General features: G+C 34.7%; 1 protein-coding gene across 1 annotated transcript in view; it reads left to right on the top strand.

The window, feature by feature from the left end:
• Window positions 1–18,775, top strand: part of LOC124353702 — a 170,676-nt gene that overhangs the window by 110,205 nt on the left and 41,696 nt on the right. The gene's annotated exons all lie outside the window — the stretch shown is intronic.

Raw genomic sequence — 18,775 nt, 5'->3', positions numbered from 1 at the left:
ACACCCTTTTTACGGCCTGCCCCGTTGATAGTGGTTCGGAAGTTACCTTTAAGCCGTTTGTCCCCAGGTTAAGTGTTAAAGAGGGCTTTTTAGCCCTAAATTCGCCTGGTAAAATTATACATTTCTTACTTTCCTTTTTTATTATTTTATTTTTGGTTCCATTGTGTACATGATAAATACGCATCAAAAATTTACTTATTTTGTCTTGTAAGTGTATATTTTTTGAGTATTTAAACGATGAAGTACAAAAAGTTTTTTCTAAGTAACCTATATAATTATCGAGAAAACTAAAAAGCATCTGAATCTATAGTAGTCATATATTTACGCACATATCCCACAAATCTACAATATGGTCATAACAGTTTTTGAACTATAACTTTGCTCTTATGGGCTTAAAACCAAGATGGCCGCCTGCACAGAGGTGATGTGGATAGAGTGAAAAGATTACCTTTTTAATTCGGTCATGGGATATTGTGTTTCGTTCGTTTGTCTATAAGACAACTCATTTTTTCAAATTAGTAATTAGTTCCTTAACATTATTAAAAACTAGAATTCCTGAATAATGGTATTTTTTGGAGTTCCAGTTCCAAAGTGGAACCCGTTCAAATGGTTTCGTATCATAAATAAATACAATCAGTTTTTTCAGCGAATCTAACAAAATGACCTATTATGTAATGTTATACATATTTCTTATAGTTTATTTCATAAATTGGTAACTCTTATTTTTATCTCACAAATTTAATTACGAAGGATTATAAAATGTAACATGAATGTGCTAATAACATACCAGGAGTGTAGGGGAGAATAGGAGTGCCTCAAATTCCATTCCAAACCCATCCAGGCTGTGCGCGCATCTTATAAAGCACAGTTATCTCGCCTTCATCTCTTTGTTAGTAGCTGTCATACGGTCAAAAAAATAACACATAATAAGCAATTTTGTTTCATACCATAAGTTCTTTATTATAGATACTAGGTCGTACTTCCGCAAATGGCTCTAATACGAGTATTTGTTATAATTTTAAAACTTCACTAACCACTTTTACCTTTGTCACTGACTTGAATTCTGGAGATACTACAAGTTTTTCTACGTGGTTATCATGACTTATTTTCCATTATATTGTTTCTTGCTTTTTTTAAAATAATATATGTCAAAAACTGAATATTACCAAAGAAAGCAAAGAGAATGGAAGTTAATAAGAATAATGACATGGTCAGAAAAATAGTAGAATATTAAAGGATAGTGGGATTACTGAGATTTTTTATTGATATGTGTTGCAAAAATGTATAACACAACGTTTCGAGGATTAAAATCTATTCTCTTTGTCAGGTGAAAAGGCAATTAATGTATACAAGTTAGAATGTGCGGCAATGGACTGCAAAATAAAAGAAGAATTAAACAAAGAATATAAAGAGAAGATATTAAACATACTCTAAAACTGCCAACAGGAAAAAAATAAGCCCAGGCTTTGTCACTGCACAGGGTGCAAGTCACGAGCACAAACAAATAAGTTTGTGAACACTCTTTATATCAGCACATGCAAACTGGGAAAGCTTTGTTTTTCTTCCTTTTCTTTCTTTTTTTGGAACAATCCATTGCTGCACGTTCTAAATTGTATTCACGCCTGACGAAGAGGATGGATTGCAATCCTCGAAATGTTGTGTTACGAGTATACATTTTGTAACAAATAACTACGGCAAAAATTCTATTATCCTTTCAAACCTTCCATCGTCATTAACAAACTTTAAAAAGATAAATAAAATGTTGTTTCGACAACGTTGGCTAAAACTTTATGGACAAACTTCAATCATTTTGTGTAGAGAAATTTTTTGAAAGAATTTAATATTGTATATAGAAGGCAAACAGATAAACTGTATCAAACCATATCCATATAATTTGAATACATAAACTCAGTGATTTGGCTACCAAATGCATCATACTTTCAGGTACCATGCAATCACCTATTCAACAGTAGTTGTATATTTAATGAAACTTGTCACACAGCCTTTTCTTATGAGGATCAAAATGTACAGTTCAAACATAGATTATGTAGACTCAAATTTCATCCTTGAAATCTCTTTAGAGATTTTTAACCAAAAATCATTTTAAAGACATATTACACTGAATTTTTAAATCCATTCATTTAAGATCATTTTTAGAGTTTCTTATAAAGTTTAGCTTATATTGATACGAAATTTTAGCTTATATTTGGTTTATTCTTAAATTAAAATGAAAACAAATTATGTGTAAGTAATAAATGGTAGAATAAACTATAATTTAACATGTTACGCAGTTTTTTTCACTTAGGACAGGAAGCAGAGAAAATCCCTTATTGGACATAGTCCTAGAGGGACATTTGTGCTTGGTTTTGGACTGATAGGATTTTCAATATCTCTAGTTAGGGCAGTAGGGGCCGCCCCCTGTATCATTCCTATGATGAGGGATGGCGGGCTTTATATCTCAACCTTGTCATCTTGGAAGAAGGGGAGGCTAGATTTGTTCCAGCCCCCACCAGCCAAAGAGGGTAGGTGAGACACTCTCTCATGTTTAGAATTATACAAGGAACCGCCAGAGAGTGCAGTTGGCGGCGACCAATAGAATGGACTGGCCTGCGCGACGTTGCCACACAACTGCCGCTGCCGCCCGGCACGGCTGGCGCATTGTGGCTGATAAACCGCTGCGCGCTGTCACAACTAACACTGACACTGAACATTTAAAACTTATCAGTATAATTGAAAAACAATATTTAAAATGCGTTGACAGTTTGCTATATTATATTTAAATTACTTGTAATAGTTTATTAATGTTATTACAAAACTAACTATCGATTAAAACAAACAAATCGTCCCGTCAGTTAGTCAGAGTAAAGTACTTGCTTATTTTCCATACAACTTTTCAGTGATTTTAAACGATTACTAAACACACACAAAATTAATATACATGTTGCTTATATTGGACACTGCATGACGTGTTGCTTGATTAAAAATAATTAAAACAATATAACAAGATAATCAATTTTAAAATTATCGAACAATTATATTTTTAAATTATGAAATAATCAAATTTTCCACTAAATAATTTTTAGGCCTACTATTTTAAAAATGAAATACGTTAAAAAGCATGATTGACTTAATAATATTCTTACCTTTGCACTTGTATATTATTTATTTCGCTCTCAGGCGGCAACAATCGTAGCCAAAACCTCGGAGTCTTCTTCATTTTCACTTTCTGCCTCACTGCTACTCGTGTCAGAATTGTCTGCTAAGTTTATAATTATTTGATCTACAAACACTTGTGCGGATACATTCCTTTTCAAAATCAGCTTGCTGCAAGGCTTCTGCGTGCTGAACTCTTGATTGCCAGTCTTCTTTAGTCACTTTGTCCAGAGCATCATGAACAAGTTTCTCAACGTCGGTTATTTTTAAATGTCTTATTATTACGTGCTACCTCTCCCTTCACTTGAGCCAGTGGCGTAGCGAAGGGGGGGGGGTCCAGGGGGTCCGGACCCCCCCCGAAATTTTAAGACGTATTAAAAAATAAAGCATGGAGCAGGAGAAAAAAGGACAGTTATCATTACTCTTGTCCTACAAAAAACATTAAATTGATTGATTTCACTGATTGAAGTGACCGTTGTTAAAAATATAATTGTCCTTTCGTTTAAATCATAAGGTATAAAACGATACTTTTGGGCTCGTCCTTTCGGATAGTGTTGTGTGTAATCACGGTATTTTATATAGGGCGCGGTCACGTGACGTCGCAAAGTAACCTGAACCGTAACGCGGCGAACAGTTTTAAATTAGCGACCACTTCGTTCAAATTCGTCGTGGGGACGTAAAGTGACTGCTTAGAATTTAGTTTACGACGTTGATTTTAGGTATCATTTAAACTGTAAAACGTGTAATATAATTAATCGAAAAAAATCACTTTCGGTCGGAAAATACACTTGAAAAACTACTGATTAGAACTTCAAACTAATTTGGACTTCAATAATTGGAGGTAAACGTGCGGTTTTCGATTGAGTTACGACGACGATTTTTTGTTATCATTAAACTGTACACCGTACCTATATTAATTATCGTGAAAAAAAATCACTTCCGGTCGGTAAATACCGAAGAAAAGCTCTCAACCGATTCAAGTTTTGACGATTTTGGATTTCATTGGTTGAGTGGTTGAGGTAAAAGTGATACTTAGGATTATGTTAGGACGGTGATTTTAGGTATTTAATTGAACGCCGACTAATAAATATAAAATATCGAGAAAAAAAACATTTAATCATTTTAAATTAGAAACTATGGAGTCCCACAGGGATCTATACTTGGACCAGTCTTGTTCCTTGTGTACATCACCAGGCGGAACTCATCGCTTCTGAGTTCATGTATTCAGTACGATGTCCTCATAGAGGAAACTCCCAAGTATAAGGATTCCACCAAGTTTCCTCGGAATGTAGGCTACCTTAATCGAAGTCTGACTTGAGACAATCACATTGATAGTACCTGCTCAAAGGTTTCTTCAGGCATTTATGCTCTACGGAACCTTTCAAAATTTTGCTCCTGGGATGTACTAAAAATGGCCTTGTACACCCCCATATAATGTACGAGTCGAGGCTATGGGGCAGCTGTTTCTAAATACAAATTTTCAGCGAGTACTTAGAAGTCAAAAGAAAGCTGTCCGCATCATTTCAAAATTTAAATCCCAAAATTCATGCAGAGATGCCTTTAGGAGCTTGGATTCCTAACTTTGTCCTGTCTCTACATCCTCGATGTCGCCCTGTACTGCCGATTTAAGTGCGAGTTCGTCCGGGGTGGGGACGTCTATCATACGGACAAGAGGTAGGGACAACCTTCGGTTACAGCCGCATTCAAACGTTTGCCATCCGAGGTTGGTGTTAAGCTGATCAACAACTCCCTGATGAAATCAAAAATTTGAATTAACCAACAAAATTTAAAGTCGATTGAGACACTTTTTTGGTGTCGAGGGTGTTTTTATTCAGTGGAAGAGTTTATAATGAGCCGCTGGGATGAAATTTTAAAGTAATTCGATCATCCTCTATTTCTGGTGGTAAAATTTAGAAGATTTTAAAACGTATGGCTGTAAGTATGTATCAGTCTTAGGAATGAGTGTGGACTGTGTATGAACGGGTATGAATGGGGGCAATTTAAAATAGATATACATATTTCTAAATAATTTAATTTGACGATTGTGTGTAATTTTTATATTATTGTTGACACAATAAAAAGTAATTTTTATTATTATAATTATTATTACCTCCGGTCGGAATATACCGAGGAAAAGCTCTACTGAATCAGATTTTTGACGATTTTGGATTTCACTGGTTGAGTCGTTGAGATAAAAGTGGTACTTAGAATTATGTTAGAACATTGATTTTTAGGCATCAATTGAACGCCGACTAATACTTATATAATTATATCAAAGAAAAATTGAAAAAAATCGCTTCCGGTCAGATAATACACCGGAAAACCTCTACTGATAAGAACTTCCGACTACTTTGGATTTCACTGACTGAGGTATTATTTCATTTTCCTTAGTATATTCCGATCGGAAAGTGATTATTCTTGTTTTTTTCTCGATAAATTATATATTTACTAGCTGTTTCCCGCGGCTTCGCACGCGTCTCTTAAGCTTTGCCCGTATATTTCTTGCCTTCAAAGAGTGTTTGGCTATTTAATATACGTAACTGTGTCGTAATTGCAGTTTATAATGTGCAGGCGCTTTGATCTATATATATAAAAATGAAAACTGTTCGTGTGTAACAGCATCACTCACAAACGGCTGGACGGATTCGCCTATTTTTTTTTTTAATTTGTTCGTCTTGATCTGTAGAAGGTTATAGGATACTTTTTATCCCTTTCCCGATTCAGGATTCCGCCCCACTGGTTACAGAAATACCCGTAAGAAATGCATTTGCAGCAAACATATGTTATTAAGTGAAAGAGTCTTTACAAATTTTTAATCATCAGCTGTTTCTTTGTAAACATATATAATGCGACAAAAAATATATTTATATATAAAATTTCTTTACACTTATAGTTTTTAAAGCATAGAGTAAGCTTAAGAGAAACGACAAAATTTTTTGTTTAAACTGTTTCTGCAATCATAATATATAAAAATGAATGTTTGTGTGTTTGTCCTTTATAGACTCAATATATAAAATTGAATGTTTGTTGTGTTTGTCCTTTATAGACTCAGAAACTATTGCGACCGATCACTATGAAAATTTGTATTTTTCTATGTAGAAGGTTTATACGCAATGCCCATTGATGTAACTAACCACCAGGCTGTACTGCAAGATATAAAAGTTATCAAAGCGCCTGCACATTATAAACTGCAATTACAACACAGTAGTTTTAACGTATATTAAAATATCCAAACACTAAATTTGAAGGCAAAGAAATATATACGGGCAAAGCTTTAAGAGACGCGTGCGAAGCCGCGGGAAACAGCTAGTAACTTTATATCTTGCAGTACAGCCTGGTGGTGAGTTACATCAATGGGCATTGCATTATAAACCTTCTACATAGAAAAAATACAAATAAATACAAATTTTCATAGTGATCGGTCCAATAGTTTTCTGAGTCTATAAAGGACAAACATACAAACATTCATTTTTTATATATATAGATTATTGATAGCTGTTACCCCGCGGCTTCGCACGCAATCTTTAGAACCGAAGTTCTTATATTACTTAATAAAAGCACTTATGATGTAATATGATGGAGTTCTATGAAAATTTTAAAACGTAAGTAGGCATACATCAAGTAGATATTATTTATTTAAGTTCATGGTAAATAGTATCAGAGTTTAATTTAATTAATATATCATGTTTTGCACGTGTAAGAGCATTTCTGGTTCCAATTAATTATATTTCCAACGTCACAGCTGAGCGTACATTGTTACCCCGATCAAGAAAATACAATACACAGGTCTCAAAAACTTACTACTCGGTCAAAAAGCGTTTATTTCTAGCCTTTATCACGTATTTCAGGTCTTAGATATTTCCAGTACCATATTAGAGTTTGCCTTGTCCTGTCGAAGAAAAAATTATACTTACGTATAGGGCAAAGAACCCTACTTCGATTAAAAAGTACCTACTGCAGACCGTTTACATTCACTTACTATGTCACAATTTAGCTTGCCGTATTCTCTCGATCAAAATACTATATAGTTCGATTATGCAGTTCTTGGAAATCTACTTTGGTCAAAAATCATCTGCTATGGGCTTCTGTAATATACTTTCCGTCTCAAATATTTCCAGGGACATAGTTGGGTTTGCCTGTTTGTCCTGATGAAGAAGATATACACATAAGTAGGATTGAGAAGCCTATTACGGCCTAGGGAGAAGTCCTACCCCCATTTCCTATGTACTTTCGGTATAAAGGAGAAATCCTTATTAAAGTTACGCAAAATCCCAAAATGACAGTTTTTTGTTACGTTGAGGCATGTTAGCATTAATTTCCCTGTTTCCCATAAGCCACTGTTAAAATATCAAAAATGTTAAGGAAGCCCACCAGTTTAAAGTAATGTATGTTAAAACATTCATAACTTTTGTTCAATAAGGTTGGTTTTATAACAGTGTTTTAAATAATATATAAAAATGCATTAGATGATTTCAATTCATCACTGGCGCGATCTGGAGTAAAATTTTGATATTAAGTTTTTATTTACTATCTGCATTACTCTACTGATCAAGCACTGTTTACTTAATATTTGATAAAATTTAAATGTAAACAGAAGTTTCAGCCAATTTGTCGAAATAAAACTGAAGGTATGAACAGCCTTTTAGTCCCAGTTTAATTTGTGTTATGAAACGTAAAAACAACATTTATTCTGAATTTCAAAATGTTCCCAGATAAACTTTTCTTATATTTTGCTTCATAAAAACCTTCCTCGGATTTCAATGAACATTTTACAAAAAGAATTTAACCGAAAATCCGTCCACCCGTTATCGAGTTTAGCGCTTACCAACACATTTCGACATTCATTTTTATTTATATAGATTAGTCGGCGTTGAATTCATCTCTAAATTCAATGTCCTAACATAATTACTACTTTTACCTCAACCACTCAACCAGTGAAATCCCAAAATCGTCAAAACGAATCAGTAGAGAGCTTTTCTTCAGGTATTTACCGACCGGAAGTGATTTTGTTCTCGATAATTATATAGGTAGTCGAGTACAGTTTAATGATAACAAAACATCGTCGTCCTAACTCAATAAAAAATACCACGTTTTACCTCAATAACCGAAGTCCGAAGTAGTTGAAGTTCTAATCATTAGAGTTTTTTTTCAGGTGTATTTTATTTCCGACCGAAAGTGATTTTTTTTCCGATAATTATATACTCGTCTACAGTGTAATTGATACACAAAAAATCGTCATTATAACTCATTCATAAATACACCCCAATCAGTGAAATCTAAAGTGGCCGAACTTCTAATCAGTAGAGTTTTTTCCGGTGCATTTTCCGACCGTTAGTTTGATCTGTACCCTAGCAACGCTCGACAAGCACGAAAATCGCCCTTCTTTTCTAAAGGGTTTTCGGCCGTCAATGTTCCCAATGTCCCCGAAGGGGTATTTCATTTTCTCCACAGAATATAGTTGAGTCAATTATAGGCTTGAATGAAGCTCTGTTTTGTTCTTTTTTTTCTTTCTATCCATTGAATCCAACATCACTTTGGTGCCTTCTACTCGCCAGAATCGAACTTCGTAAAGTTTTCTGTAGCTATACAAGAAAAATTTGTGGTAACTAGAGTTGCTGTGAGTTTAATTTGCCTATTACATCTTTCCACTTTTCTATAAGGCGTAGTTATTAAAGCTCCATATTTTTGGTATTTACCTTTTACCATGTGAATTCATTGGCAAATAACACACAAAACGTCCCCCTGATCCTCCGGTTTCGGACCCCCCCCGAAAGAAATTTCCTGGCTACGCTACTGACTTGAGCCCGTACCATTTCAATGGATTGTACTGGCAGTGATAAGGAGGGAGCCTGACAACTGTATGTCCCCCATTCATTGGCTAATACGTCGAGTTCATAAGTTTTTTTGTTGGGTTTTATATGGGAGAACCCTCATTATAAGTTCTGGTTTCGTTTCTTTCATACAGTATTGTATGTTTTTTTCGAGACAGCCAATTTTGAATCTCTTCCTTTCTCCACGATGAATTTGGAATTTTCTCGGCGAGTACTGAGTGGTATGGAGCATTATCCATAACGATGATCGAGCCTTCTTCCAAAATGCATAGCAATTTTTTAAACCATTTTCTAAACGATTCAGCGTTCATTTCATCGTGATAGTCCGAACTGGATGATGTCTTAGACCGAAAAACCCACTTACATTCTTGCAAAAACCCATCTTTTGCCGAACCGACATGACAAATTATTAATCTTCTGCCTTTGCCGAGAGGAACCTTTAGCCCACCACTCAGTCGTATCCTGCCATATGTATTTTCGAGTATGGTTTTCATTAACCCATGTTTCATCGAGGTAATATATATGGGCCTACTATCACCAGATTCTCTAAGCTCTTGCATAGTTCTCAAAAATTTTAAAACGAGCCGCTACAATATCATTTTCGTTCCAATAAAAACTTTCTACCATCATTGGTTTTCTTATACCTGAAACCAACATGCCTTAATAATCTATTTGTTGAAGTTAACCGATCCGTTGTAATCAAGTTTTTGTTTTGAGATCCTGCGTGATTCTTTTTGATGTGGGAAATTCCCCTCTGTCGTAGTACGAAAGGACAGTTCGTCTCAAAACATCTTTTTCAAAGTCGTCAAAGCCTGTTATTTTTGATTTTCGACTTCTTTGTTTTCCTGGCGTTGAAAACTTAATTTCTGATGATGAAGGTCCATCTTCTTCGGCCAGCTTAGCTTCTTTACTTATTTTGTTAACGGTTCTTTCACTTACACCACAGGCCTCAGCACACAGTTTACCACTTTGCTTAAAGTTTAGAGTTTCTCGGAAATTTGTCAACGACAGTTTTTTGAAAAAGTTGTAAACGTTGTAAATAATACGTCGTTCTCCACTATGTAGGGTTTTTTTCCGCTACCTTTCTTACTCCCGGATGGCTGTGCACTTGAACAAACATCATCACACTCGATTTTGTCCAAATAAGGAATCACAATAACAAGTATATTACAATTGACACTACACAGAAAATAATCGGTACACTTATAATAGCTACCAATAAACAACACTTAAAAAACACGAAAACGTTCATCAACACAATAAAATTCAGCACAAAATAATATACGCGTACTGGAATTGAAGAGAATGCAGTATTTTCAACCGCCACTGATGAAGCGACAATAGGCACTGACTGACGGTCAGAGACAGGAAGGAGGAAGGGGCTGTTTCTTCTTGGAAATAGTATGACTCATCCGTCTGGTATTACCACCACTTGCTGGCTGGTGCGGCTTTTGTTTACAGGCATTTTCACCCGTTTCCTCCACATTTTCACTCGTCTGAATCATCTATTATGTACTGTGTTCAAATTTCATTGGATGTTATAGAAAACCGTTACTTTAGAATTTTATTATAAGAAAGTGCATTCATATTATAAAAATACTTGTGCTGTATGATTTTTCAACTATGACCAGTTTAAATATTTAAATCATCCACTTGTAATAAAAAACAATTTTACATAACACAGATTCAAGACTATTAATATTCAGGTAGGAAAAATGCTTTCAAATGGTTATAAATTTATGAGAACCGAAGTGCGTAACAAAACCGTTGCGGCAACAATTCCCATCGTTATGTACTGAATAAGTATATTTATGGAAAAGAACATATATTTCAAATGTATTTGATAACTTTCTTACCAAATTGAAAATCCATTTAACATAACATGATTATACTATTGCACACATGTAATGCCTTATTATATATAAATGATAATGGCATTATCTAACTGTTAAATACGGGAAATTAACGTTTTTGCGGTATTTTTCTTTTTCTTTTTTAATTTATATTTCGGCTAAAGATTTTAATCCTACGATCTTCGTATATGAGTAATATAATACAATAATTTATTTCAATCCATTTAACTCAACATGGAAATAAGCTACAGAGATGTACTTTTTTTTTTAAAATGGACCGTAAAATTACATTTTGTAATACGTAGTTAATTAATTCAAGACAGCTCTAACATTTCTTTCGAGCGTAACGGTTAAGTATTTTAAGAATGCTGGACTCGCGCGGCTTGTGGTTACAGCTGGGAACAAGTTTGGCAACGTCGCTCAGCTCTCGTTGGCCGCTCCAAGGTTACGGGCAAAATAGGCTCCTCCCTCAACTGCACTTTCTCGTGGTTTTTCGTAGCTATAGCCTTAATGCTAAGGAAGTCCCACCCACTTAATTTGTTTTCTTATGTTGTATTTGTTAATACAAATTTTTAGTTTTACCATCTTTAACACTCATTTTAATAGAAATAAAATAATTAAAATAAATAGTAGTTTGCTTTTATGAGAAGAATTAATAGTATAAAAATTCCATACATTTCTTTATTCGCTTAGGTTGTTTGACAATTCGTACGTAGGCACTTGATGTGAAAGTTTTGTTACTATTGAGTAAGATGTATCTATATTATAAAGGGCAAAGTCCTCAATCACTCACTTAATTATTATTCTTTTATTTCCTGATGTCTCAGAAAGTTTAAATTTAGTACACGTATGCCTCATGAAGAAATAGGCAGTAGACGTAAAAACAACAACAAAAGCATTTCCATGAAGATCGACTTTTTAGACCAAAGTGTGTACATATTTTCTTGCATGAGGCAATAAGGAAAACGCTACTAAGGCATAGGGAATAACATACTCCCGGAGTAAATTTTAATGGCCAAAAGTACACGTGTTTTATGGCTTAAAACTTTTCGAACTCACGTACATATATATGTTCTTGATTGGTGCACCAATACAAACACAAATACAACATCAAAAATGCTTCAAACCGGAAGTACATTATAACGACCGCATTAAAGTTAGCATAGCTCTCCATCATGTGAAAACACATAGTTCTCATATGTGCTTTCACTTTCACTAATATGGACCTAGTAATCTTCCACTACGGTCAATACTAAAATAGTAAAATTTTACTGAAATTTTTTGATTTCATTCATTATTACTCATAAAAACTGTACAATTTCCAGTAATTCTGAAATTGATAAGGAAGTTGGAATATCTTTTAGGACAGTTATTGTAACTAATTCACTAACTCAAGAGATTAGTTCAACTTTAAAATCTAACATGAGGAGATGCTTTGTTAGGGCAAACAAACTGTGCCAAGATAACTTAATTCGTAAAATTTGTATCAAAAATAAGTAATATTTTTAATAAAATACATAATATGGAATTTGTTACTGGAGAAAACCACTTTTCTTTGGTTTTTTTTACACAATTTAAAATATTACAGACACATCATTATTAGTATGTTCATTGTAAATTCTTAGCCATTTCGTATCACCTAATCGTTATCGGATAATAACACAGCTGGAAATCAAAGACTCATATGTGTTATTGGTTTGTCTCATTAAAACTTACAATTTATAATGAAATGTCAAGATTTTCTAGTTTTCCTTGCTCCCCCATTTTTGTGGAAACATTTGGATTCCATCAGAAACAAATTAAAGAACAATACAAATTTCTGAAAACGTTAAAAAATATTCAAAGGTGACAGTTCTGCGCAGTAGTTTGATTCAGGACTCCATAAAAACAGTAATTACATTCCCACCTTCCAGCTCCTGGCAAGGGTCCTGCCAAGTTCATATTTCTGTCGGAAACATTAACATATACTTCATATTTCTTCCTATTCGCCGCTATCTATTATTTATCCAGTACAATAAAAACGCCCAGAACTCTGCTCCAAGATGGTAAAGGAGCAGTTACAATGATTTACAGCAATGGCTTGTTCTCTATTATTGCTTTTTAGTTAGAAGCATTAATCTCGAGTGTTGCCGACAAAATAATTGTCTGTCCGGAGGAATCGTTATGAAGAATTTTCCCAATATCCGGATAGCAATATAAAAAATTACATCTCAAGTGGCGTCGAGCGTTACTCACGGTTTTAATTTAAATTTGCCACAACGAAATTCTTTTAACGTGCAAAAATCAGCGGTCCTTACCGAATTGAAGAGAAACATGTTTTTGAAACACTGTAACTCGGTTTCAAAACACTGCCGGTTTATTTTCATCAGAACTTCATAAAAATTTAACAAACTCTAGGTTCCTTAATGGAGAATGTACCTGTATTGCAAGCATCCAAATATTGTGGAAAGAGGTCGATTTTGTAATTTCAACATCTCATAACATTCTTGTTTGATAAATGTTACTGGTCCTTTTTTTAAATAATGCGACGCAACTTTTTACTTTTCAATGGTAAATTTTGCAAAGCAATCTTACCTGTTTCAATCAATTTAAATTTTGGAATTAATTAATTTTGCCGAATTTGCAAAAACAAAATAATGTTTGATTTCTCTTTAAGAAATTGCCAACTTAAATTCGGTCTTAAAACTTGCACTTTGGGGTTATCGACGCAAAAACAAACCGTAATAGTTACAATTAGAAAGGTGTAAAAGCGAGGTAGAGAGCACATGAATGTAAGAGTTTGGCTCTTTATCGAAGTGCATTGAAGTTCGTCTTGAATTCAATATTATTTGTCAATAGTTCAATCGCGTGTTCCGTTAAACAATCTCAAAATACCGATTGGGGTTAGTTTGCGGATAGAGTGTGCACAGTATAATTCGAAAATGATGTGCGTATTCAATGTATATAATTATTAGTTGAGTATTAGCGAAGCCTATCCAAAAAAAGGAGTCTCGTTTATCTCATAATCATTTAGGTAACTTCAAGTTTAGTTTTCTTCCGTGTCGCTGTTACCAGAACTTCGACAAACTTTATCGTTCTGACTACCTTTCTACTCCAGTAAACTTTCCAAACACCGTTCTGACATGAATTTAAACCGTTCTTATGCAGCCTCGTGCATATTCAAAGTTGAGAACAACTCATCACATTATACATCAGGAATTATGTATAATATATTATTGTTTGTCTAATTTCATGATTGCGTGAGCTTTAGCGAAGCCTATCATTCGTAAGGCTGGAAAAATGTTATTTATCTCTGTCTGTATTTATATTTGTTTATTTATCTCGTCTGTATGTCTACTTCTGCCCAGACTGTATCTCGAAAACGAACTGCCCAACTTACTTAACATTTTGAATGTAGCTGCATTTTATATTGGCAACACTGAGTACGATGATGGTGCCAAGTTCATGGAGTAACATAGAATTGGCTGAGTGTTAGCGAATACTTTTACATTTCTGTTATAAGCAACAATGGTGGCAACGTGAAGAAAGAACAAACTGAATCCAAGCACTTTTGAGATTTCAACATGTGATTTGTATTCATAGAATAAAAATTAAAAAGTGAAAGATCAATTTTAAAACTTGGTGAGAAGATTTTATTTCAGCGCACTCTTACGTTGTAGTACTCTGCTTAGCTCACCAAAACTTTTATTATTTGAACAATGCTATTAAACCTAATTTAATGAACAAATGGTAAGCTTTATGTGGCAAGATATCTCGAGAAATCTATTTCATCTGTTGACTTGTTGGTGCAACCATGAAATTTGCCTGAGCGTCATTGAAGACTTTGACTCAGTAGGTTTACACGGTTTCTCTTTTTTCCTGCCGAGGGGGGTGTAATAATTGTATTATGATTACTCGTCTTTCAATCTGTCCACAGGACATCTCGGGAATGAAATGAGATAGTCCTGGAATGTTGCACGTATCACCGTACTCTAGATTCCAGCCATAAAGTATGTGACAGTGTTAGAGTTCAGACGTTACAATTAAGCGGAAAGTGAATAGGATCTAAACTAAACTTTCTTGTTGAATCACTGTTTCCAATCATACCTGTTTTACATACAGACTGCCGTTTAAAAACTGAAATGTTATGTTTTAAGAAAACTAAAATTACAAAACCTTTGGTATAACCACTTGTTAAGAAGGAATTAAAGGTATGCGACAAGGTAAATTTGTACTGTTTAAATAAAAGCAAATTCCATCTTTACTGCTTTAAAAATAACTTAATAAGGCATTTAAAGCATTTTCTCAGTTATTTTCTATTTGGCCTTGTAATATATAGACATATTGTTGTATCTTTAACTATTTCTAAGTCCCTTTTTCATTGTAAGCTTTTAGACCAGACTTCGTGTAATTCGACACGCCAGTCTTAAAAATAACCATCTTAGTAACAATGAAAATGTTTCGTTTGTAATTTAACGCGACGTTACTATAGTGTAACTTTACTCGTTTGTGAGGTGTAACCAAGATTCGCATACAAATCGAACTAACTGTTGTAGATATGGTTGAATGTTATTTTATCTTTGGTACGATACAAGGAACAGTGCCAAAAAAATTCTGATATAGCTAGAAAACGCTTTGTATATCCAATAGAAAATATACACCGCTAGAAACATTTAGGGCGTTCTCTAGTTTTTGTTTACAGTGCCGTAAATTTAGAGATCAAAGACTGTTCCTGTGATTGGAAAGTGGGACACCGGGTATCGAGCAACCCCTAGGGGTGGGTAGGGTTGGGGTTGTAGTGGGAGGTGCAGGGGAGACTACGGTGTACATTTGGTTCTCTCTCCACTTGGCTCCCCTCTCCCCAAACACCCAGATACACTCTGTATACATTGGCCCTGTACAATTACACCTCGTTCTGCATTTCCGCATGGTTCCACTTATCACAAATTTGCAGTTGTTCTCTTTAGTCCTTAGTCTTAGGTGTTCAACTTGGTTTACTTGTCTTTATTTGTTAGGTAAAATTTAAATTCTTCAAAATCTTATATATTCGAAGATGGCGTATATAATGTTCCTTTATCATCGTGGCTCAATATGAGAAATTCTCTGCGTGATATGGTCTATTCTAATCCATGATAAAGTTAAATAGTTGATGATTAAACTGTCAGTAAAAGCATAGACTAACTTGGAGATTGAATCAGGTCCAGTTCAAATGACTGGTAGTCGAGCTACAAAATTCATTAGCTACAATTCTAGACAATATAGTACAGCTATATTGTCTGGAACCTTCATCAGCAAATTCCTCACCGAATTGGAGCATAATCATAGGCTTTTTTTAAGCCTGTTGGAGTAAGGGTGGGTTTCTCCTACAAGGAAGTTACAATCGAACATCTAATAGCAACGTTGCAGCTTCAATCACTATATGAAAGCAGGAGAATCTCTGATTTTCGTCCTCAATTATTTGGACAGCACATTTCCTACCAAACAGCTCAACTTGAAGTTCCTTCAAGGATAAGCTCAATTAATTACTTTGAGAAAACACATCACTTCGGTGTTTGCAATGATAATGTATATCTTTAGAGATTGAGGATAAGGTTATCTGTGGTTCCAGAGCGATCACTTCTTCAGAACGTCCAATCTGCAATTTATGAGAAGCTAAAGTATTAATTATTTTTTTAGGTAATTTCCCAGATAATTTTGCAATCTTGATATTCTTATTGTTTTCATTATACTGTATGTGTTTTATCGGCTGAGCGTCAGCGAAGCCTTATCACTCGTGGGGCTTGACAAGTTTTTGATATATTTTTGTTTCTCTGTCTGTCGGCATGATATCTTGAGAAAGAACTGACTTATAGATTTGAAATTTTGCAAAAGCTTCATTTCCACATAATTAGTGTAGATTTTGATGATGGTGTATGTTACGTAATAGGATTAGGTAAAGCGTTAACGAATATATTTATATTTTTACATTGGTCTTATAGGCAACAGTGATGCAACGAGAAAATCACAGGATTCATACATTTGTAAACAAACTGAGAAGCCTACGATCATATGACATTTCACCATATAATAACACACGTTGTCTAAGGAAATGAGCAATAAACTTAAAATTTTGCATGCAAAGTCTGTTACGCGACACGTGGTGCAGCATTCTTCTACTTTGTTTCTATTTTCCATCGTGTCTTAGTTGATCTGCTGTTTTTGTTATTTATACTGTAAAAACTTGTAGCATGTTTAAACGTTGGAATAAAAAGTAAACAAGTTTTTTGGATCTTATTTCAATTTCAGTTGTTTCACACTATGCTACGGAATGTTTATAGAATTCTCAATTAAGGAGGGTGGGATATAACGACGTGAAGATATTCCTTCCTGGTAACAGATGGAGATTTGGGTGAAGGAAATGAACCGCACTGAGGGGAATGGTTTTGCACCCTAGCCTCATTCATTTATATTCACCACTAATATTTAGAAGTTCAATGTCATATCACACCAACTAAAAAAGTAACATTCAATTTTCTTATAACTATTATCAAAATAATTAATATCTGTAACATTATCGTTAGAGAATTAGTGGACATGATCCGCTTTCTTCCACATGCTATGATTACTTAGAGATCGCTCAGAGAGGCTCTTACTTTACACATGTTCACTGCAATCTCTGCGGAACTGCTGAAGCGCAGTCCATCATGTCTCCCCGTGATGGACGGGTTCGAACTTCCGTTTGTCATTTAGGCTGAGGATTTATTGTGATTGCTTTTCTTACCTCTTTTCCATCCTTTCCGATACTGTGATCCTTAACTACGTTTAGTAATGCTCCTGGAAAATATTTGCCATAAGAAAATTGATAGTTGAACAACCAGGGGACTTGAACACTTTAAAATTTCAAAAATTTCAATTTTTTTGTGTTTTATTATAGTATATTTAATTGTGAACACGACCATATATAACACTAGCATAAAATATTATGACAAGTATTTGAAATAATTCTTTTAAAATCCGTTGTCACGTATTGTGAGGTTGATTTTCACCGCTCTGAATTGAAGAGACAGGTTCGCTATGTGAAAATGTTAGGGGACGGATATTCCAAGGCCTATTTATGTGTAAAAGAAAGCAAGCCTTATGATGTAGATGTTCAAAAATTAGAGTGTGCCGGCCATGTTGAAAAGCGGCTTGGAACTAGGCTCAGAAAATTGAAAGAAAAGCTAGGTGGGACAAAGCTTGCGGATGGAAAATCGATAAAAGGCGCAGGACGACCGACCGACAAAGTAATAGATGAGCTACAATCATATTATGGGAATGCCATTAGAGGTAACTCAGGAAATTTGGAAAACATGCACAAGGCAGTGTGGGCTTTCCGACTTTCCACGGATGAGAACCCAAGTCACGAGTTGTGTCCTCCTGCTCCAGATACCTGGTGCAAGTATAGAAGAGATCCAACTGGCTATAGACACAAGAAGTCATTGCCAGAGGTCATCATGAATCAGGTTAAACCTATTTTCAGAGGATCTAAGTAATAAAATGTCTTCATGGGCGCACCCAAAAATTGTAACGAGTCATTTAACAATATTGTTTGGAGCCTTCTTCCCATAGCCAACTTCATTCGTAAAAAAACACTAGACCTAGGACTTTGGGATGCTGTGATATCATTCAATGATGGAAATATAGGTAGAATTAAGGTGCTGGAAGAACTAGGTGTTAAGGATTTAGGCCAATATACAATTGCAGCCCTGAAGAAGTTTGATGACACTCGTATCAAACAAGCCGACCGAGCAGCGGAAGACATGACCAAGGAGGCCAGAATAAAGAAAAGGAGACTGAACCTAGATCAGGAAGAGTAAAATGAAGATGAATACTGACTGCCCAGGAGGGTTTTAACTAAGTAAGGAAAAAATAGTGCCTTGTTTGTTATTAAAAATTTAATTTATTTACTTTTTCTACGTTTTCCGAAAAACTTTATTTTTT

The sequence above is a fragment of the Homalodisca vitripennis genome, chromosome 2, assembly GCF_021130785.1.
Source record: "Homalodisca vitripennis isolate AUS2020 chromosome 2, UT_GWSS_2.1, whole genome shotgun sequence".
Classification (NCBI taxonomy): Eukaryota; Metazoa; Arthropoda; class Insecta; order Hemiptera; family Cicadellidae; genus Homalodisca; species Homalodisca vitripennis.
Note: the sequence above shows the minus strand (reverse complement) of the source record. Positions and strands in the feature narration are given on the sequence as shown.